The sequence below is a fragment of the Tursiops truncatus genome, chromosome X, assembly GCF_011762595.2.
Source record: "Tursiops truncatus isolate mTurTru1 chromosome X, mTurTru1.mat.Y, whole genome shotgun sequence".
NCBI lineage: Eukaryota > Metazoa > Chordata > Mammalia > Artiodactyla > Delphinidae > Tursiops > Tursiops truncatus.
The window spans coordinates 8,224,002-8,247,165 of NC_047055.1; positions in this window are offsets into that span (position 1 = coordinate 8,224,002).

The following is a 23,164-nucleotide window of genomic DNA, read 5'->3' on the forward strand; positions in this document are numbered from 1 at the left end:
TCTTGGGTCATCCCTGGTCACCACCTAGACAACTTCTAGACTCATGGTGAGATCTAATTTAGAAGTCTTGGAATCCTTTCTTTCCAATGAATCTCAGTAAATATCAGTCCAGTCAACCAGAGAGTTCATGTAATATTGAACCTCAGAAAGTGAGGGATAAGAATTATAGAACTTTCCTCTTAGGTGTCTACTTAATCTCTGTGCAAATTGGTTAACCTCTTTATTAGATTATTTCTGTTTTTTGAAGAATATTAGGATATTGGGAGGGGCTACTTTTTCAAGCCACACACAGCACAACTTTCCCTTAAAGCGTCAGGTACCTGAAGTCTTTGATTTCTATAACAACGGTAGGGAGTTCAAGGTCCCCCAACCTCAAAAAATCTGCCTATGGGTTACTTGTCTCCACCTCTAGACACAGAGTAGTGTCTTATTTACATTTACTATTTATTTTTCATTTTGATTCCTTGCACATGAGAATATTCTCTATAATATGTAAAGAAAGTAATCTGGAAATATTGGAGAAACCCCTTCGGTTTAACTAATTTAAACATAGAGTAATACTTAGTTCACCCAGCAAATTTGTACTGAGTGTCTATTGCTTTCTAAGTTTTGGGACAGCAGTGAATATGAGGCACCAGCTCTTATGGAATGCATATGCTAGTGGTTGGAGGTTGGAGACACACAAAATTATAAACAAATATGTATATATATGTAATATGGTAGATGGTGATCAGTGTTTGAAAAATAAAAATTGGGGTAGGAACAGAGGTTAACTGAGGGTGGAAGGAGGATATTATATAGAATATTTTAATAGAGCACCCAGGGAAACCCTCTTTGCAACGTGACCTTTGTGCCACCATCTGAAGGGAAGAGCACACCATGACAAATATCTTACGGTAAGAGCATTCTTTGTAGAGGGAATAGTAAGATAGGAGCATGCTTTGTTTCAGTTAGGACAATCAGCCAGCTATGGATAAAGTAAGGATGGGAAGAGGGTATCTAAACACTTTTTTAAAACGGTTTAGAAGATTACATGGTGTATTGGTTTTCTATTGCTGCTATAACAAATTACCACAAACTTGGAGACTTAAAACAGCATAAATTAATTATATTACAGTTCTGGAAGTCAGAAGTCTGAAAATGGGTCTTATGGGGCTAAAATCAAGGTGTCTGCAGGACTGCATTCCATTTTGAAAGCTTTAGGGGAAAACCCATTTCCTTGCCTTTTCCAGTTTCTGGAGTCTACCTGCATTCTTTGGTTCATAGTCATCTTCCTCTATCTTCAAAGTCAGCACCGTTGCATCTCTCTGACCATTCTTCTGTAGTTACATCTGTCTCTGACCTCCCTATCTGCCTCCCTCTTACAGTTTTTAAGGACACCTGTGATTTCATTGGGCTCAGCTGGATAATTCAGGCTAACCTACCCATTTTAAAGTCAACTGAATAGCAGCCTTAATTCCCCTTTTGCCATGAACTCTAACATATTTACAGGCTCTGGGAATTAGGACGTGGACATCTTTGAGGGACCATTTTACACATACATAGACACACATATACACACACACATACACATATCAGAGTTGGGAAGACCTTCTTAAGCATGAGAGAACCCCTGCTACCACATGAGAAAAGAATAATATATCCTGTAATTAAAAGTATAAAACGTTTTGGCAAAAACACCATACACAAAGTTAAAATTAGAAAATAATACTGTACCCTATATGGCATGTAAAGGACAGTTTTTTTTTTTTTTACTAATCTGTATTAAACACCAATAACCTAAAAGAAAAATGGTCAAAGGACATTAACAGCAGTTCTCAGGAAAAGATATACAAATGGACAAGAAACATATAAAGAGATGCTTAATGCCACTCATAATTAGTGTTGCCAGATTTAGCAAATAAAAATACAGGATGCTTAGTTAAACTTGAACTTCAAATAAACAATGTATACTTCTTCTTCAGTACAACTATGTTCCAAACATTACAAGGACCATACTTACACTAAAAATTATTTGTTGTTAACAGAAATTCAAGTTTAACTGGGCATCCTTTATTTTATCGTGCAGCTTTACTCATGGTGAAAGAAATATAAATTAAGAAAGCAATGTGGGGCTTCCCTGGTGGTACAGTGGTTGAGAGTCTGCCTGCCGATGCAGGGGACATGGATTCGTGCCCCAGTCCGGGAAGATCCCACATGCCATGGAGTGGCTGGGCCCGTGAGCCATGGCCGCTGAGCCTGCGCATCCGGAGCCTGTGCTCCGCAACGGGAGAGGCCACAACAGTGAGAGGCCCGCGTACCGCAAAAAAAAAAAAAAAAAAAAAAGAAAGCAATGTGAATCCATCTAATAGCATCTGGTAAAAATTTAAAATGATTGTACCCTGTGTGTTTAATGTTGTCTGATTTCTAGGCAAGGAGTACCTCAGTTACCCCAGTCCCCTAAGGCTCATGGCCCTGAATTAGTTTTGTCGCCCTAAACCTGAGTTGCAGTGTACCACAGGTCAGCATCTAGGCACTATTTTGCAAACCAAAACACAGTCTTTCTTGTTTGCCCTGTCAAAACAACCAGGCTCTGCTTTGGTATTCTGTGGGTACTCTGATTCATTTGGAGCCTAGAGCCATGTTCTTAACCCCAGCCTGCGTGCTTCAGTTCTAGAAGCCATTATCTTATCTTGTCAGCTCTCTCAGATTCACTGTGTCACCAAGACTGCTTTTCTGTGTCTTGCTCCACTTGAGACAATATGACTTGGAACCAAAAAAGCTGAAGTTTTTATTGCCTTTACCACCAAACATTGTTATCAGGGGAACGTGGGCTTGGTTTAAAATGAGCTGCTGAACTGAAACTTTATACCTGTTGATTATTAACTCCCCATTTCAGTTAAACAAGATGAATAAGCTCTAGAGATCTTCTGTGCAATATTGTATAGTCAACAATAATGTGTTATACACTTAAAATTGAGGATCAATCTCATGTTAAGTGTTCTTACCACAGTAAAATAAAGTTAAAAAATAATAAAGTGAGCTGCTGAGTGTTGCAGCCACTCAGACATTTTGCATGTCATCTATAGCTGAAGAAGAAGGACTCTCAAAGACCTGTTACATAGGAAAGGAAACAGCAAGAATAACCATGAGAACAGAGGCACAAGTATAATCAGAACCCTAAAACTCACTGAGAAAACCATTACTGCTGGTAGTATAGTAAAGCCTTGGCAGGTTGGGAAGCTTCATCAGCTTCATGCAGGAAAACCCCATCGAGAATAAGTGCAGGAGATTCTTCTGTGTGTTCAGCAATAAAAGAAGGCATGGGAAACAGGAAATCTGTGTTCTTCCTGCTCTTGCCATATAATACAATCAATGTGCATATCATCTTCTGATCCAACATAACACCTTGATTGTTACATACACAGAAGTACTGTTAGCAGAGCCTGTCTGACTGTGCAAAATAACTTGAGAGGTAAGTGATTGGGAGGTACAGGATGTTTCCAGGACCTTATAGTCCAAAGCAACTAAGACTTATAAAAAAACAAATAACAGAAAAAACTAGTAATTTACAGAATAACCCTAGGCCTTTTCAAAGGCCAAGATAAATTATCACAAAATGAAAAAGTAGGTGTGATGAAGATGAAAAAGTAGCTCTTTATTTAATAAATAAAGAGCTCTAAGAATCAATATTAACAGTTGAATACTTCTGCAGTGTTGCTCTATTTGCTGCTTTAGATCCATTCTTTTGCCGTTTTCTGCTCTGCTTGATATTCTGAGGACTAACCTCTGAGAAACGTATCATTAAGACTCACTTAAATGCTGGCTTTCAGTTGAGTTCAGCCAATGGAACACTCTGAGTGCAAGAGAAAAATGATTCCCCACTCCCAACCTACCTTGCAGTGGCTAGATCCCTCAAAGAGTTCCTTCAGCAACTGTATCTGGAAAATCACTGGATGCTTTAAGCCAAGATACATGGATACCTGGGGAACAACAACACAGATTGGTGGGACATTCTTGACTCTGTAGATTCTGCTTGCCTGAAGGTCACACAACTTTCTGCCCTAAGTAGAGAGGGCAAGTGCTACACATTTCACAAATCAAAACATAGCTAAGGCAGTTTCTTATTTTCCAAAATTTCATTTAGTAACTTTTCATTTCTAAGACTTTAGGCATCCAGTTTCTAACGTGTTTAGAAAGGACTTGTGGAGTTTTATACAGTTGTCAGATTTTATTCAGGGCAATATATTTGCTGTACTTTAAATTTTTATCCAGAACTTTTTCTTCCACTTATTAGAAGTTGTTTCTTAAAGATGAGACACTCCAGGCCTTTCCTCCTTTTAAAGAACGGATAGGATGAGGACTTCCTTGATCTGACCAAGACAGGCATGTCTTCGCATGGAGAAGTACAGGCCTTACAACACCCACTGCCTCCATGCCACCAGTGCAGTACCCTCATCTCTATTGTGGAATTGGTCAGTTTTACCAGAGGCGGGAGTGGAGAGGGCTGAATAGGTTAGGAAAGGCTGGTGATTGTTAATATCTTATATCCCATCTACTTCTAAAATTAATTAATTTGTGCATAAAACATGGATTAAAAGAATGGTAAGAGAAACCATTAAGAAAAGGGGAGATAAGTGTACAAGGGTTGAGAAAATTACTGTAACTATTACATTCAGTTCTGCACATTTTCAGAGTCAATGATGGAAAGAAATCGATATAGATCTCACCACCTGATTTCTGAAAAGGAGAGAAGTTTTTTTCACAAATAAGGAACCTGTATTCTGCAAGTCTGCCTCGCTCCTCACCCTCTAAACAATCCGAGCTTAATATTCGCATCGGGAGAATGGATCACAAAAAAGACTCAGTTTTTATGGACTGCAAAGGGTTGTTGCAAGGGCCAAATGATCAAATGTGGAAAAAGTACCTTGTGAATTATAAAATCCTGTGTAAGTGGGAATCCTTAATATGAGACACCAAGTGTTCCTTCACCTTCAATTTTAAAAGAAAATTGTATTGCATTAGAATTTTCTAAAAGATATTAAGTCAGTATTTTAACAGCATTTTTGAAGAAGACATGGAAATCTTTTCAACTGGCTGACTCAGTGTTGAGCAACCCATACGCATAGTGCTTAATTAAGTAGCAGATGTTTGATGCAAAATTGAAAATGTGCAAGTGCAAGTGAATAAATGGAAGTGTTAATTAACTGTGTATGTATGTATTTATATGTATATATGTACATGTATATTCATATTTGTGTGTGTATATTCATATGTTTATATGAATAAATGATTATATGCTGTGAGTGGCATCATATAGGCTTATTTGGATATTCCTCAAACAGCTGGATACCTTGAAATTATTTTGGTTCTCTAGGCTAAGAAGTGCTGTGATACATTTTTTTTTTTCTAAATGCACTTTATTTGTAGTATGTGCTTTTTAAAAATTTTAAGTTGTATTTTTATTCCCAAGATTACAAAGTGTTGGGGTTTTTTCGCTTTATAGTGGTGTGTTAGTTTCTGCTTTATAACAAAGTGAATCAGCTATACATATACATATGTTCCCATATCTCTTCCCTCTTGCGTCTCCCTCCCACCCACCCTCGCTATCCCACCACTCTAGGTGGTCACAAAGAACCGAGCTGATCTCCCTATGCTATGTGGCTGCTTCCTACTAGCTATTTTACATTTGATAGTGTATATTAGTCCATGCCACTCTCTCACTTTGTCCCAGCTTACCCTTCCCCCTCCCTGTGTCCTCAAGTCCATTCTCTACGTCTGCATCTTTATTCCTGTCGTGCCCCTAGGTTCATCAGAAACATTTTTTTTTTCTTTTTAGATTCCATATCTATGTGTTAGCATACGGTATTTGTTTTTTTCTTTCTGACTTATTTTACTCTGTATGACATACTCTAGGTCCATGCACCTAACTACAAATAACTCAATTTCGTTCCTTTTTATGGCTGAGGAATATTCCATTGTATATACGTGCCACATCTTCTTTATCCATTCATCTGTTGATGGACACTTAGGTTGTTTCCATATCCTCACTATTGTAAATAGAGCTGGAATGAATAATTTGGTACATGACACTTTTTGAATCAGGGTTTCCTCAGGGTATATGCCCAGTGGTGGGATTGCTGGGTCATATGGTGGTTCTATTTTTAGTTTTTTAAGGAACCTCCATACTGTTCTCCATAGTGGCTGTATCAATTTACATTCCCACCAACAGTGCAAGAGGATTGCCTTTTCTCCACACCCTCTCCAACATTGATTGTTTGCAGATTTTTTGATGATGGCCATTCTGACTGGTGTGAGGTGATACCTCATTGTAGTTTTGATTTGCATTTCTCTAATGATTAGTGATGTTGAGCATCCTTACATCTCTTTGTTGGCAACCTGTATGTCTTCTTTGGAGAAATGTCTATTTAAGTCTTCTGCCCATTTTTGGATTGGGTTGTTTGTTTTTTTGATATTGAGCTGCATGAGCTGCTTGTACATTTTAGAGATTAATCCTTTTTTCATTGCTTCATTTGCCAATATTTTCTCCCATTCTGAGGGTTGTCTTTTGGTCTTGTTTATGGTTTCCTTTGCTGTGCAAAAGCTTTGAAGTTTCATTAGGTCCCATTTGTTTATTTTTGTTTTTATTTCCATTTCTCTAGGAGGTGGGTCAAAAAGGATCTTGCTATCATTTATGTCATAGAGTGTTCTGCCTATGTTTTCCTCTAAGAGTTTGATAGTGTCCGGTCTTATATTTAGGTCTTTAATCCATTTTCAGTTTATTTTTGTGTATGGTGTTAGGGAGTGTTCTAATTTCATTCTTTTACATGTAACTGTCCAGTTTTCCCAGCACCACTTATTGAAGAGGCTGTCTTTCCTCCATTGTATATTCTTGCCTCCTTTGTCAAAGATAAGGTAACCATATATATGTGGGTTTATATCTAGGCTTTCTATCCTCTTCCATTGATCTATATTTCTGTTTTTGTGCCAGTACCATACTGTCTTGATTACTGTAGCTTTGTAGTATAGTCTGAAGTCAGGGAGCCTGATTCCTCCAGCTCCGTTTTTCTTTCTCAAGATTGCTTTGGCTATTCGGGGTCTTTTGTGTTTCCATACAAATTGTGAAATTTTTTGTTCTAGTTCTGTGAAAAATGCCAGTGGTAGTTTGATAGGGATTGCATGGAATCTGTAGATTGCTTTGTGTAATATCATCATTTTCACAATGTACATTCTTCCTATCCAAGAATATGGTATATCTCTCCATCTGTTTGTATCATCTTTAATTTCTTTCATCAGTGTCTTATAGTTTTCTGCATACAGGTCTTTTGTCTCCTTAGGTAGGTTTATTCCTAGGTGTTTTATTCTTTTTGTTGCAATAGGAAATGGGAGTGTTTCCTTAATTTCTCTTTCACATGTTTTCATCATTAGTGTATAGGAATGCAAGAGATTTTCTGTCCGTTAATTTTGTATCCTGCTACTATACCAAATTCATTGATAAGCTCTAGTAGTTTTCTGGTGACATCTTTAGTATACTCTATGTATTGTATTATGTCATCTGCAAACAGTGACAGCTTTATTTATTCTTTTCTGATTTGGATTCCTTTTATTTCGTTTTCTTCTCTGATTGCTGTGGATAAAATTTCCAAAACTATGTTGAATAATAGTGGTGAGAGTGGGCAGCCTTGTCTTGTTCCTGATCTTAGTGGAAATGGTTTCAGTTTTTCACCACTGAGAACAATGTTGGCTGGGTGCTTGTCATATATGGCCTTTATTATGTTGAGGTAAGTTCCCTCTATGCCTACTTTCTGGAGGGTTTTTTATCATAAATGGGTGTTGAATTTTGTCAAAGCTTTTTCTGCATCTATTGAGATGATCATATGGTTTTTATCCTTCTATTTGTTAATATGATGTATCACATTGACTGATTTGCATATATTGAAGAATCCTTGCATTCCTTGGATAAACCCCACTTGATCATGGTGTATGATCCTTTTAATGTACTGTTGGATTCTGTTGCTAGCATTTTGTTGAGGATTTTTGCATCTATGTTCATCAGTGATATTGGCCCATAGTTTACTTTCTTTGAGACATCTTTATCTGGTTTTGGTATCAGGGTGATGGTGACCTCGTAGAATGAGTTTGGGAGTGTTCCTCCCTCTGCTATATTTTGGAAGAGTTTGAGAAGGATAGGTGTTAGCTCTTCTCTAAATGTTTGATAGAGTTCGCCTGTGAAGCCATCTGGTCCCGGGCTTTTGTTTGTTGGAAGATTTTTAATCACAGTCTCAATTTCACTGGTTGTGATTGGTCTGTTTATATTTGTGCTTTTCTAAGAATTAGTCCATTTCTTCCTGGTGTCCATTTTATTGGCATATAGTTGCTTGTAGTAATCTCTCATGATCCTTTGTATTTCTGCAGAGTCAGTTGTTACTTCTCCTTTTTCATTTCTAATTCTGTTGATTTGAGTCTTCTCCGTTTTTTTCTTGATGTGTCTTGATAATGGTTTAGCAATTTTGTTTATCTTCTCAAAGAACCAGCTTTTAGTTTTATTGATATTTGGTTTCGTTTCCTTCATTTCTTTTTCATTTATTTCTGATCTGATCTTTATGATTTCTTTCCTTCTGCTAACTTTGGGGTTTTTTTGTTCTTCTTTCTCTAATTGCTTTAGATGTAAGGTTAGGTTGTTTATTTGAAATATTTCTTGTTTCTTGAGATAGGATTGTATTGCTATAAACATCCCTGTTAGAATTCCTTTTGCTGCATCCCATAGGTTTTGGGTCATCATGTTTTCATTGTCATTTGTTTCTAGGTGTTTTTTTATTTCCTCTTTGATTCTTCAGTGATCTCTTTGTTATTTAGTACTGTATTGTTTAGCCTCCATGTGTTTGTATTTTTTACAGATTTTTTCCTGTAATTGATATCTTCCCCAGATACAGTGCTCGTCTATTATTCCACTTAGGAACATCTGACTTTCCAGTGTATCTTCAGGGGTCTGGGGTGTGGGGGACATGGGGAGCTGTTGGTCAAAGGGTGCAAACTTCCAGTTATACGATGAATATGTTCTGGAGATCTAATATACAGCATGGTGAATACAGTTAATAGTAACAGTATTGTATTATATGTTCAAAAGTTGCCAGGAGAGTAAATATTAAATGTTCTCGCCCCCCCCCCCACACACACACAATAGGTAATTTCAGGCAGACCTCATTTTATTGGGCTTTACATTATTACACTTCACAAATACTGCATTTTTTTTTTACAAATTGAGGGTTTATGACACCCCTGTGTCGAGCAAGTCTATCAGCACCATTTTTCCAACAGCATTTGATCACTTCATGTCTCTGTATCATATTTTGGTAATTCTAGCAATATTTCAAACTTTTTCATTATTATATTTGTTATGGTGATGTGAGCTTTGATGTTGCTATTGCAAAAAGATTACAACTCACTGAAGGCTCAGATGATGGTTAGCATTTTTTAGCAATAAAGGATTTTTAAATTAAGGTTTGCAGATTGTTTTTTAGACATAATTCTATTGCACACTTAATAGACTATAGTATAGTGTAAACATAACTTTTATATGCACAGAGAAACCAAAAAATTTGTGTAACTTGCTTTATTATGATATTCACTTTATGATCATGGCCTGGAACCAAACCCACAATATCTCCTAGATATGCCTGTATGTGAGGTGATGGAAGTGTTAACTAACTCTTTTGTGGTAATTGTTTAGCAGTATATACATGTATCAAATAATCTTATTGTATACCTTAAACTTACATAATGTTATATGTCAGTTATATGTAATAAAGCTGGAAAAAAAAAGAAAACTTCAGTGAAGCTGGTATACTTTTAATGATGGTGGTATAAATTGATATAACTTATTTGGAAAGTAAATTGTCAATATTAATTAAGCCATAAAATAGGCATGCTCTTTGACTCAATAATTCTATTACTAGAAATGCAATCTAAGTAAATAATCAAAAAAAAAAAAAAAGGAAATGCTCCAAGTCCAACTATGTAAATTGCTACCTAATTTGTAACAGGAAAAAGTGTATCTAATTGAGCTAACAAGAGGAAAATGGGAAAGTAAATTATAGTACATCTATACTGAATATTATGCAGTTATTAAATATGGTGATTAATAACATTTTGGCACAAGGCTTATAATTTAGAAGGTTTTAAATATGAACTTAGTGACATTTTAATGGTATTTAATAGGTTCCAAATTCAGCACATGAAAATTATCTTCTCTTCCCTACCCCCATTTTAACCATCCCTAAGCAACATTTATCCCCCTCTGTTCCTTATAATGGCTAACAGCACTACCATCCACTCAGGCATCTACGCTAGAAACCTGAGAATTATTTTCGTTTCTTCTGTCCTCATCATCCTCACTGTCAAGCAGTCATCTACACTTTCTGACATGCACGTTTTTTTCTTTGTGTCTACTTTGAATCAGGCCTTCACTGTCTTTCAACTGGACTTTTAAAATAGCCACTTATTTTGTTTGGTTTCCCAGTCTAGATTTTCTTTCTCCAGATCTTGAAAACACCTGCTGTCAATCCTTGTCCCAAAATATAAATTTGATTATGCCATTCCCTGGTTCAACAACCTTCAGTGACTCCTCATCCCCTGTAAGAGATTTTCTTAGTACACTATTCTGATTTCCACACAATTTGACCTGAATGCAGGAGCATGCTGAAATTGGCTCATAACAGCTTGCAGGAGCCCATTCTGAGCATCCCTTCCCAATTCTGTGTTCACTGGCATATGATAGAAGCTTGAAGTTGGCCATGATGCTAATATTTATACCACATAAATTGGCAAATCCTACATATCCAATCTGTTCATTTTGTCAGGAACTCTCTCCTCCTACCCCAGTCCTTTCCTGTCTATGAAAATCCTACTTATCCTTCAAAACCAATTAAAATACTCCTATGAATATTACAAGATACCTTCCCCAACCACCAAACTGAAATGTGTCTTTCCCCCGTACTCCCAGAGAATAGTCCTTGTCCCTCTGATAAAAACAGGTAGAATTGTTGGTCTTATTTGATACTTAATTGTGTACGTGGCTGCTTCCTTTACAAGTGTGTGAATATTTGGACAGCCTAGACAGTTTTATATTCATCTTGCTTTCATCCCCAGCACCCAACAGAATGCTTTGTACTATAGAAAGTGAATAATAATAAAATAATTGAATTAAAATGAAATGGACTGAAAAAAGCATGACTCATGATCTTATCATGGTGCAGATACTCGAAGATCTTCTAAATGACAAAGGGAAAAATAATACAACAGTTGAAAGCAAAACAAATATTCCCTTTTTATGACTGTACCCTGATCATTTACTCATGGATTCAAGCAGCATATTTTTCCAAACTCCACGATACAACATGATATTAAATATTTTTAGTGAACTTGCTAAAGATTTCTTTATATCACAAAATATTTTTCATAAGAAATTTGGCATTCACCCAGGCTCAAATAATTCAGTTATGCCCCCCTTCCATTTTAGTTATTGTTGACATGTGAATGATATTTAGACAATTCAGACTTACCATTATTCATTTTTCTACTCGTCTTTGTCAGTTGGTCAATCAGCATACCTCTCTTTTATTGCAGTGACAGCTTCAGAAATACAGAAAATTGATTTTTAAATGGGTGAGCAGTACATTGATTGGCCTTTGGATTCGACTGCTTTATCCACTTGGGAGTATGAACTGTGCAGTTTTTAATGGAAATAACTTTAGTTACATTTTTCTTATTGCAAAATCAATAGGTTCTCATTAACTAAAAAACAAAGATGCATGTAAGCAAAATGAAGTAACTAAAATGACCTACCATTTAATCTACCCAGAGAGAAATACAATTGTATATCCTTTCCCTGTATATGCGTATATTTACTCATTCATTCAATCGTCCATCAAATATTTATGTGCCAAGGACATTTTTAGGTCTTAGAGATAGACAATTGAACAAAACAGACAAGGCACCTCCACTAATGGAACTTAAACTCTAGAGATGAATACAAACAATAAATAAAGTATGCATATATTTACAAATATTAGATAGCTTCTAAGAAATAAAAAGACTAATGCAAGTAAAGGAATAGAAAGTAGGGTGATGGAGCGTTAGATAAAGTAGTCAAGGAAGGTCTGTCTAAGAGTGTGACATCAAAGTAGAGATCTGAATAAAAAGAGAAGGCCATGTGGATATCTGAGGGAAGGGCACTGCAAGCAGAGAGAACATCATGCAAATGCAAAAAGGTAGAAATGAACTTGTTATGTTTAAGGAGGAGTAAAAAAAGTCAAATGTGTTTGGAGCACAGTAAGTGAAAGGAGTGACTAATAAGAGAGAAAGTCTGGAATATGCTTAGTACCAGAATATGTAGTGCCCTATCTGCCATTTTAAGGACTTTGTATTGTATTTTAACTATTAATGGGAAGACATTATAAAGTTTTAAATGGGCATGGGATATAATCTGATATATATTTTTAAAGGGATCAGTTGGCTGATCAGTGGTGGCGGTGAAGTTGAAAGCAAGGTGATGAGCTGTCTCTGGACACCTTTTGAGTTGACAGAATTTGATAACTGGGCATGGAGTATGAGAAGTAAAAAGGAAGTCAAGGATAAATTCTAGGTTTTTGGCCAAAGCAACAGGTAAAATGGAGTTGCTATTGGAGGAAGAGCAGGCTTGAGTGAGAAAATCCTGAATTTAAATTTTGGACATATTAAGTTTATCATCCTTATTAGACATCCAAATGAAAATGTTAACTAGATAGTTGGATATAGAGACACAGATCTGAGTGGAATGTTACTAGCTGGAAATAAAAATCTGAGAATCATCAGTGAAAGGACAGGATATAAAGTCATAGGACTTGGTGACTTCACCTAGAGAGAGGGAATAAATAGAGATGAGAAGATGTCCTGGGATGACCTTTGGAATACTCCTACATTTAGAAATCTAAAAGAAATCAGGAGATATTAAAAACAAAACAAACAAAAAACTGAACCAGACTAAGGGAGTGGCAATAAAATAGGAAGAAACCGGTGGATTTGATATCATGGACACAGATGAAGGGAGTGATTAGCTCCATCAAAAGAACTTAGCTGGGCAGTTGGATTTGGCAGTTATGGCAGAATCATTGGAGTTAGTTTAGATTTTTGGCATGTTATATTTACATGTGATGCGATTAGATAGAAGTGGATGTATTAGAGTTGTGCAGTTTTTGTCAATTGCTTTAGTAGAGTTAGGTAAGTCCGCACTGAATGTTCTAGGAGTGTTTGAAACAGAAAACTGACCTCATTAATTCAATAAATACTATTGGTGTTCACTATCTGCCATATACTCTCCTGGGAGCTGGGAGGGGGGCAAATAAAACAACAGTCTTAATATAAGGAGCTCATATTCTAACGAGGAGAGACAGGCGATCAACAAACTAAATAAGTAAAATAAATGGTATGTCAGATGGCAATCAGTATTATGGAGAAAAATGAAATGGGAAAGGGGCATGCGTAGTGAATGCCAAGGTGAAGGAAAGGTTTTAATTTATTTACTTTTTTTATTTTCCCAACTTTATTTAGGTATAGTTAGCAAATAAAATTGTAATATATTTAAAGTGTACAATGTGATGTTTTGATACACGTTTACGTTGTGAAAGAATTCCCACAATGAAGTTAATTAACACATCTGTCACCTCATATAGTTACCTTTGGTTTGTTTCGGTTTTTGTTCGGTGAGAATGCTTAAGATCTACTTTCTTAGCAAATTTCAGTTATACAATACAGTGTTATGAACGATTGTCATAGGATGGTCAAGGAAAGCTTCTCTGATAAGGTGAAATTTGAGCAAAGACATGGAAGAGGTGAGGTGTCTGGAGGAAGAATTTTCTGGCTAGAGGGAAGAGCAAATGCTAACAGTCTGAGGACAGAACATGCTGGACTTGTTCTAGAGAAGGTAGGAAGACCAGTGTGACTGGAGTGTCGTGAGGAAGAGGTAGAGTAGTAGTAAGTGAGATCAGAGAGCAAGGGAGGGGCAAAAGCAGGAGATAGGGCAGATCACTTAGGGCCTTTTAGGAAACTGTAAGATGGCAGGTCAGGACAAATAACAACACCCTGCGAATGGTGCTTTTCCACCGAGATGTGAGACAGGACAGATGCCGACAGTGCCCACAAGGCTGGGAGGTTGGGTCTTTTTGTGGAACTCCAAATCCAGTCTGACCCCTCCAGTGGTTGCAAGACTGCAATTTTTCACAGCAACCATGATTTCTAGGCTGCAAAAGAAGGGGATTGGATGAGATCAAGTTAAAGTTCCACAAACCCTGCGATTTTAACCAAGGTTCAGCAGTTTTTCTTAGATAAACCCTCAGATTATTGCAAGCTTTTGATTAATTTCCAGAGTTCTGAAAAAGTTGATTTTGACAGTTTTGCCAGTATTTTCATTGCTTTTATAGAGGAGCAGATTATGGAGGTTCTTACTCTACCATTCGGGAAATCTTCACTTGTTCTATGAGGTACTTACGATGGGGTGTTTAAATTGCCAACTATCTTAGTGGACTTGTGTATTTATCCTTTCACTTCTTCATATATTGACCCCATTATCAATGTGCAATAACTTCCCTTATCTCTGGTAATTTTCCTCGTTCCAGTGTCCGTTTTCTCTGATATTAATATAACGCCCACAGCTTTATTTTGATTTGTATGGTATATATTTTCCCCATACTTTGGTTTTTATTCTATCTGTCTTTATATTTAAAGTGGGTTTCTTGTATATATAGGCATACCTCAGAGATACTACAGGTTTAGTTCCAGGCCACCACAATAAGGCAAATACTGCAGTAAAGTGAGTCACATGATTTTTTTCCAGTACATATAAAATTATGTTTATACTATAGTGTAGTCTGTTACGTGTGCAATAGCATTATGTCTTAAAAAGCAATGTACAAACCTTAATTTAAAATACTTTATTGCTAAAAAATGCTAACCATCATCTGAGCCTTCAATGAGTCGTAATCTTTTTGCAGTCGAACATCACTGATCACAGATCACCATAACAAATACGATGATAATGAAAAAGTTTGAACCATTGCGAGAATTACCAAAATGTGACATGGAGACAAAAAGTGATCAAATGCCGTTGGAAAAATGGGGCTGATAGACTTGCTTGATGCAAGGTTGTCAGAAACCTTCAATTTGTAAAAAATGTAGTATCTCTGAAGCACAGTAAAGTGATACACAATAAAACAAGGTAGGCCTGTAGCATATTTCTGTGTTTTATTATCTACTATGACAAACTGACTTTTACTTATGGTGTTTACATCATTTAAATTTAGTGTAATTATTGAGAGGTTTGGGTTAAAACCTACTGTGTTGCTGTATATTTTCTGTTTGTCCCATTTGCTCTTTATTTCATTTTTCCTCTTTTTGTGCTTTCTCCTGGACAAATTTTTATGATTTTGTTTTCTCTCCACTGTTGAATTGTTAGCTCCTCCTCTCTGTTTTTTTTTTTTAATTTATTTTTTGGTTGTTTTTGAAATACAACATAACATTTTAAACTTATTCTTGTCTACCTTTAAATAATAGTATGTAACTTCAAATATTGTGAAAGAACCTGACAATAGTATATTTCCATTTTTTTTGCCATTTCATTATGACTTTTTAAAAACAAGAAAAAAAGGTATTTTATATTTACCACACATTTAGTATTTTTAGAGCTCCTCCTTTGTCTAGATACAAATTTTTATCTGTCATTTTTCTTTAGCCTGAAGAACTTCCTTTAACATTTCATGTAATACAAATATGCTGGCAATGAATTCTATTGCTTAAAATGAGATACTAGAAAAATTAAGATACTGAAGATGTCTTTATTTTGCCTTCATTTTTTTGAAACATATTTTTGTTAGATAAAGAATTCTAGGTTGACAGATTTTTTTCTTTCAATAGTTTAAAGATGTTCCTCTACTTTCTCCCGCCTTCATAATTGCTGATGAGAAGTATACTGTCATTTTTGTCTGTGTTCCTCTGTATGTGATGAGTCATTTAGCTCTGACTGTTTTAAAGTTTTCTCTTTATCACTGTTTTTCAGTAATTTGATTACTGAAATGTAATCAGTAGTGTGCCTTGGTGTGGCTCTCTTTAGTTTTATTTTCCTTGGCATTTGTTATATTTCTTAGATATGTGAGTTTATAGTTTTACTCAAATTTGGAAAATTTCCGGCCATTGTTACAGCTTATCTCACAGTTCACTGATGTTCACATTTCTCTTTATCTTATCACAGTTCATATTTATCTTTCATTCCTTTTTTCTCTATGTGCCTCAATTTGGGTAAATTCTATTGCTGTGTCTTCAAACTCACTGATATCTTCTGCAGAGTCTAACTTGCTAATAATCACATTCAGTGTATTTTTCATTTCAGATATTTTTTCTCTCTACAAGTTACCTGTGATACTTTTTTCTCTCCTCATCATGCTCCTATTTCTGTCTACTTACTTGCATATACGAAGCATATATGCATATATAAGCGCACACACACATATATACACACACATTAGTTGTTCTGACATATCTCTCTGCTAGTTCTATTCTCTCTGTTAATTCTTGATTTGTTTCTGTTAATTAATATTTTTTCTGTTTGTTGTGGTGGATCATATTTTCCTGCTTCTTTGCATGCTTGGGGAATTTTGTCTGTTTAGATACTGATTTTGTTGTAAGTTTTAAATAGTGCTGAGTTTATTCTGGCTTGCAGTTTAGTTACTTGGAATCAGATTGTTTCAAGGCTTGGTTTCAACTTTGTTAGGTGTGATTCATAGCAACTTTTAATCTAGAGCTAATCTAGCTTCACTACTAAGGTGATACCATTCTGGGAATTCAACCCTATGATCCATGTATTATGAAATCTTTCTCTTCTGATTTGTGGAATCATGAACTGTCCCTAGTTGTGTGTGGAATTTAGTAATTCCACACACAACTAGGGACAGTTCATGATTCCTCCCTCTACTCCATTCTGCTTGTTCTGTGCAAGACGTCAGGTAATTTCCTGTCATGTGTGCATAGATCAGTACTCAATCAAGACCCAAGGGTTCATCTCGGCCTATCTCTAGAGCCCTTTCATTCTCTTTATGCAGCTCCCTATTCTCCAGTGATATGTCCCACAAATTTTCATCCCCTTGGTCTTCCCAGGTTCTTTTTTTTTTTTCTTTTTTTTTTAAATATTTATTTATTTGGCTGTGCCAGGTCTTAGCTGCAGCATGTGGGATCTAGTTCCCTGACCAGGGATCGAACCCAGGCCCCCTGCATTGGGAGTGCAGAGTCCCAGCCACTGGACCACCAGGGAAGCCCCCCAGGTTCTTATTTTTATCTTCTTAGATCAGCATGACTGCAGGCCCTGATTGGGTTCCCGCTCCCTGAAATGTGACCTAGAATCTGCTCCTAGGAAATAAATTGGTGAAATAATAGTGTTACCTTGTTGTCTTTCTGTCAGGGATCACATTCCTGACTGTCTGTTGTCCAATGCCTGAAAACCTTTGTTCCATTTTTTTTTCTTTTTTCCTATTGCTTAAAATAAGAGGATCAGTCTGATTCTTGTTACTCCATCTTGACTGACATTTATTTTGAAAAGATCTCTCTGGCTGCTGTGTTGACAGTAGACTAAAGGGGAGAAAGAGTGCAGCAGGGAGAACAATCAGGAGGCTGTTATGTATAAGTCCAGACTAGATAAGATAATAGCTTGGATCTCAGTGGCAGTAGTGGAGGTTGAGAGGACTGGTCACAAGTTGGATATCCTTTGAAGGTAGAGACAATAGGATTTTCTTACACAGTGAGTGTGAGTTGTGGAAGAGAGGAATCAAGAGTGACTAAAATATTTTGTTAACATTTATTTGCCAATTTATTTCATGATTATTAGTTTACTTGAATTTGCTAGCTCTTTTTAACTGGTCACTTATTTTCTTAGAAAATTGTCCATTTGATTGGGATTTTCAAAGGTTTTAGCATAGAGTTATAAAACATTCTTTACTTCCTCAAATCTCTAACTCTATACCCATTTTTTTTCGTTTCTAAAAACATATAATATTTTTTCTTTTTCTTGTTCTCAACTGGATTTCCAGGGCTGTGACTGTTTTAACTCACATATGTTACACAGTATGTAAAAGTTATTAACTACAATAGAATGAGGAGTCCACAACATGATGTGGGAAACTCCATCAGAGTTATACAGTCAGTAAAATTATGTCCTATGAATGTATAGATTCATTCTAGAAATATTTTTGAGTTGGCTTTATATCCAGACTTTTGGAAGAGAAAGGCAGAAAAACAAAAATCTTAATGTGTATAGCACTTTGTAGTTTATGCAATGAACATTCTAATTATTTTCTTTAATTATCTTAACACCATGAAAAACCATTTTCCTCAGTGTTTTACAAGGTAGAAACTTAGACTCAGAATGGTAAATTCCTTTGTAATATTGTATCTAGTAAATGGCAAAGCCTATGCTTTTTTCTACCAATAACATTCTTCTTCCTATATAAGGGAGTATGTATATGCCGACTTTTGTGTGTGTGTTTGTGTGTGTGTGTGTGCACTCACATGTAGATGTTTGTAGTTAGTTACAGTTTTCTGGTGTTTTTGCCATTAAAATATGGATTGGGACTATGGTTTATAGACTTACAGTAAGGATGAAAATAAAGGTCTCTGATGCTATGTAAAATAATTTTCATGTATTAGACTGTCCTGAAATTTCGACTCTGTTTTTATTTTTATTAATTACCTATTATAAAAAGCTTTTGAATATTAAGTTTCTAATTAAGTATAATGAAACTATTTGTTATCAACTTGGAGTAATTTGAAATAATTATTTAAGCCATTGTACATCTCTGCTTTTTATGTTTATTTCCCCATGGACCTGAATGGGGATATTTGTGAGTGAAATGAAAAGAACACAAATTATTTTGAAGCATGTTGGAGTAAAACATGATTTTGCTGACAGAAAACAGTGAGAAGGGAGAGACGGAAAGACATGTTTGATTTTTATCAGGTCCCTCTGTACATTTATTCTTATAGAGTATTGGAAAATAGTGATCTTGGCACGTGACATGGTAGCATACATCCACAGGTGTGGTAGTGAATCAAAATTAAAAAGACCCTTTTTGAAAAATTACGTTTTAAAATGATACCACTCTTGTATCCTAAGGCACAGTTTGGTTTCCATGTTTGTATTCAGGTTGTTGCAGTTCAGAATTTCCACATATGACTAATTCAATAGCAATTTTAATTTATGAAAAATTGCTATAGGGCTTCCCTGGTGGTGCAGTGGTTGGGGGTCCACCTGCCGATGCAGGCAGGGGACACGGGTTCGTGCCCCAGTCCGGGAGGATCCCACATGCTGCAGAGCGGCTGGGCCCGTGAGCCATGGCCGCTGGGCCTGCGCGTCAGAGCCTGTGCTCCACAACGGGAGAGGCCACGGCAGTGAGAAGCCCGTGTACCGCAAGAAAAATAAAAAAATTAAAAATAAATTTAAAAATTTTAAAAATTGCTATATACCAGACAGATACTACTCCCTATTCAGCCATCTCATAGAGAATTTTTTATGATATCACAAGACATCAAACACTAAAATCATTTTATTGTATTTTAGAAAAGGCATAACATACTTGAATCTGTGAGTCAGAGAATACAGTTTGCAGAGAACAAAGCATTTTACAGAAATTCTCATATATTCTCTTTGCCAATCTAAGACTATTTACAAAAGTAAAACACAAGATTCACATTGTGCCATATACATCTGGCTTATGTTTAGTTAACATGAAGAGAGCAAAGTGACCTAAAATTCTTTGTATTCCACACACGGACATCATTGAGGTCCTCTTAATTGAAAATCTTTGCTTGCCTTGTTTATAACTCTCCAGGACAGTACATAAGACTCACTCACTTATACATTCAGTAGCTAGAAGACAGTATATTATATGATCCTGCAAGGGGAGGTTGGTTTACATTGTGATAAGCATCAGACCACATTAGCTATTCTCACTGATATGATTACTTTACATTAGACAAATAATAGGGAATAGTTGGCCTCACTAGCACCATGCCACAGTTGGAGTGATGATGATGGGTGAAAGTTCTCAGAAACATTTGGTTAGGCAAATTTCTATTATAAACAGATTCCTAGAAATATACACACACGTCACTTTTTTAAAAATTCATATTTACTTAGTTCTGCCTGTTCTTTTTGACAATAACTCTACCAGCTGGCCTGTGGGAGATGTTTGCAAAAAATGTTTGCATTTCCCTTATGTCCCCTCCAAACCTTTGTTTCACCACAATAATGAAAGGAACAAATGTTCACATTTTCCAAAGTTTACCCTTTTCAAGAAAAACACAAAAGCTCATCTGAAATGAGTGGTCACTTGCTGGGAGGTAGCAAAATACAAACAGATGTTTAGCTTTTGTGAATTGACTTTTTTGTTGGTTTGTTTCTGGGCTTGATGCTACTTAGAAGACTGCATTTTGCTTTTAGACATGGATTAAGTCCTAGCATCAGAAGTCTGTCATGAAAGGGATGATTAAACAGCCATGTCCTGGTTTATCCAAAAGGTAGTACGCTTCCTGATGTTTGAGAGTTTAAGAACAAAATTGTGTGTCCTCGCAAGTGGCTATAGAAAGAGCAGCCCTAGACAGGAGGCCTAGACCCTACCCCTTTGCCACCAACTCCTTGTGCGACCTTGGGTAGTCATCTTCCCTCTCTAGATCTTAGTTTCCTGTGTGTATTTGAAGAGATACCATCTAAGATTATGTAAATCTAAAGCCTCCGTTTGTGTCTTAGTACTCATGGGGAAAATACTGACAGTTTAAAATTCATTAGAAGTAAAATCTTAATACATGAATTCATCTTCATTCTTTTTATCAATATGCACAACAGCTTTATTTGTACCCTTTGCAAGAAGTTTTAAAAAGTCCCAGTGAAAGAGATGATGCCCCTGGGAAAAAGAGGCATCTCAAGTGCTATAAGCAGAGGCTCTGGAGCCAGACTGCTGGGGTGAAAATCTCAGTCTCTTCTACTTACCAGCTGTGTGAGCTGGGGGAAGTCCCTTAAATTCTCCAGAAGCTCAAGACATCTCAGTTTCTTCAACTGTAAAGTGGATATAGTGATACTGTCTATCACATGTGGTCGTTGTGAGGATTAGATGAGATAATAATTAGTACAAATACTCAGTTCTTAGAAGAGATAGCTCTAATTTCTGCATAATATTATTTGATATGCCAAGAAATTAGAAATCATATAGAGAATTATGAGGACAAGATATACTTCAAAGTTAAAGTGATAAGTAGTGCAATCATGTTAGGTACACTATCGTCCAACAATAGTATCTTTGTACCATGATCTAATACTTCCGCCATTACTCTCTTACAGTATACATTACAATAAACATTTCTTTTGGACCTACTATGTGCTGTGCCCTAACCCACAATGATGATGTATGCTATCTCTAACAAGAAGGGTTCAAAATATCGGTATTGTTCTGCTCACTCCAAAAGTTTGCTATTGCTCCCAGAGTAGTTCAACATGCAACCCAGTAATATTTATTGAGTTTTTATCTATGACTTAATCTTCATTTGACACCAGGAACTGTAATACTACTGATGAAACCTCAAGTAACAAGTGGGTCAGCAAAGCAAAATAATTGAATTTTATAATTTATATATTTATAATTAACATATATTAAATGAACTGAATATTAATCAGGATGTGCTGTTAGTTTTACTCCAGAGTTAATCAGCTGGTCACAATAAAGATACACGGGTAATACTTTCCCCATATATCAGTAATAGCCAGTTAAAAATATACTTTAAAAATTCCATTTATAATAACACCCTAAACTCTAAAGTTTAATAAGTAACAAATAAGCTTAACAATGAATGTGTGAGGCCTACATGAAGAAAGCTATAAAACTATATTGAATTCATCAAGGAAACTTGAATAAATGGAGCAACATATTATGGTATTGAATTAGAGGTCTCAATATTATAATGCTGTTTATTTCCCTCCAAAGTAATTAGTAAATTTATTGAAGTTCCAAACAAAACCATAACAGCCGTTTCTAAACTTGACAGTTGAATTCAGAAGATCATCTGGAAGAACAAATGTGTGAGAAGTGACAAGAATTATATTTCTCATGTTATTTCTCTCTGTCTCTGTGTCTCTGTCTGTCTCTGTCTGTCTTTCTCTTTCTCTTTCTCCCTCTCTCTCTCTCTCTCTATGTGTGTGTGTGTGTGTGTCTAGATATATAGATATATCTCCTAGTGGTTCTGTTTCTCTGGTGAACCGTGTCTAATACAGGGGCCTAGCCTGTTATCACAACTGTCCTCATGACACAGTCACATTGTTTTCTCTGCTTAAAAAAAAAAGGAGAGAGAGAGAGAGAAACAATAGGTAAGATATGGATGTATTCGCAGCTGGTGCTGAATGGTAGGCAAGGATGCACTTTCTTCAGAGATGGGTGAAAACCTTCTCTTTCCAAGTACCTAGAAAAGAGCTGCATATAAACTTGCTTACTCGTTGCTTTTTGTTTCCAATTACTTTGTAAGAGAGGTAAAAACGAAAATTCATCCCGGCATTTTAATCATCTCTCTGTAACTTATTTAAAACTTATTTTATAGATTTGGTACCTCATTTAATTAACCTTTTTTTTTGACTTGGCACTGAACAGACTATATGGCTCTTTTTATTTATCAAATACATTTTTTATTCCTAAGGTATTACTGCATTAGGGATTAATTAAAGACAACAAAAAACAACAATGATAACAACAATAATAATGGGAGGAAATACAATGTCAGGGTACTTGAAATGAGCACGGGCCCCTTTCCATGCATATCTATCTCATATAGAACCCTGTATATATAACATACCTTACTTAAACATATTATCGCATATATCTCGTAGATGCAACCTACATTTTTTTAATACAACAGGTTTTTATTACTTATCTGTTTTATACATATTACTGTATATAGGTCAATCCCAATCTCCCAATTCATCCCACCACCACCTCCCCTGGCTTTCCCTCTTTGGTGTCCATACGTTGGTTCTCTGCACCTGTCTCTATTTCTGCCTTGCAGACCGGTTCATCTGTACCATTTTTCTAGATTCCACATCTATGCGTTAATATACGATATTTGTTTTTCT